Source organism: Mustela erminea, chromosome 2, assembly GCF_009829155.1.
Source record: "Mustela erminea isolate mMusErm1 chromosome 2, mMusErm1.Pri, whole genome shotgun sequence".
Classification (NCBI taxonomy): Eukaryota; Metazoa; Chordata; class Mammalia; order Carnivora; family Mustelidae; genus Mustela; species Mustela erminea.
The window spans coordinates 159,630,296-159,631,811 of NC_045615.1; the positions used below are offsets into that span (position 1 = coordinate 159,630,296).

At 43.3% G+C, this 1,516-nt stretch overlaps 1 pseudogene; it reads left to right on the forward strand.

The window, feature by feature from the left end:
• The first annotated feature begins 312 nt into the window (after window positions 1-312).
• LOC116582761 lies at window positions 313-1,087 on the forward strand (annotated as a pseudogene).
• The last annotated feature ends 429 nt before the right edge of the window (window positions 1,088-1,516 follow it).

The following is a 1,516-nucleotide window of genomic DNA, read 5'->3' on the forward strand; positions in this document are numbered from 1 at the left end:
TGTTAAGTGACTGTCCTACACACTACCTCCTTACAGTGTGCTGGCAATGTGGGTATCAATTTCTCATCACAGGACGGAATAAATCCTGATTAGCTACTATCATTAATGATCATTTTCTGATTTTTAGCAACTGGTTTAGAGGGGGTTATAGGACCCAGTTCTAGACAGATAAACAAAGGAGGTATTTGACAGATTTTTTTTCTGGAAATGGTTTCCTCAAAGATTCAAGAAACCATGTAGGGTGAAATGAAATCTTATCTTTTGTTGAACCTCTCCTTGTCTGGATGTAATGCCTAGTTGTGTCTTTCAAAAATGAATTATAACTTAAGCTCAGGTACTCACCTCATCACAGCCCTCTGGGCCAATGTGGATCTTGGCAGATTCATTGAAAAAAAGGACAATCTACTGTCAAGTCCAAGACAGCCTTCTACTCGTTCTATCTTCCTATAGCTGCTGTCATGTATATGACAGGTAGTGACGAGGAGAAAAAAACATGCCAGTGCTGGGCGCCTGGGTGGCTCACTGGGTTAAAGCCTCTGCCATTGGCTCAGGTCATGATCTCAGTGTCCTGGGATCAAGCCCCCCACATCCGGCTCTCTGCCCAGTGGGGAGCCTGCTTTCCGCCCCCGCCTCTGCCTGCCTCTCTGCTGACTTGTGATCTCTTTCTCTGTCCAATAAATAAGTAAATCAAGTCTTTAAAAAAAAAATGCCAATGCCAAGAAGATCCTGCTGGAGATGGGGGAGTTCTTTCAGATGCAGGAGGATTACCTTGATCTCTTCGGGGAGCCCAGTGGGACCGGCAAGATTGGCCCTGACATCCAGGACCACAAACGCAGCTAGCTACAGCAGGCCCCTCCAGATCTGTCTGCAGCGCCAGGTCCTTCTGGAAAATTATGGGCAAAAGGAGACTGAGAAGATGGCCTGGGTGAAGGCACTACAGGATGAGCTGAACCCGCCAGCTGTGTTCACAAAGCACGAACAAGACAGCTACAGCCACCTCCTGAGCCTTATGCAGCAGCACGCCTCGCCCCTGCCCCTAGCCATCTTCCTGGGGCTAGCACAAAAGAGCCACAAGACAGAAAAGTGACCTGGAGACTGCAAGGGCGGGGAAGGGAAGAGGGAAGTTCTCAATGAATTGTCTAACCTTCAAAAGGACCAAATATATATATATATACCAGTTGACTTAGGGTGCTCTCTTTGTAATAACTGAAGATACAGATTTTCACTTTTATAGGAGTTATATGATTCAGATGTGGACTTTAAGTAAATCATTTGATGTCTTGTTATAGACATCTGTTTAATTTTGATACCATTTAAACATTAGAAATCAACAAGAAACAAATGGGTATGCTTTCTTGAATTGCTCTATCACTAACCTAAGAAATTAACCTTGGAACCTGACATAATGTCAGTGTACCTCCCTTTTTAAAATGCATAACATAAATTTTTTGAGTTAATTTAATTTACATTATTATTCATGGATCATTTCTACAATGCAGATTGACAACATTTGGTT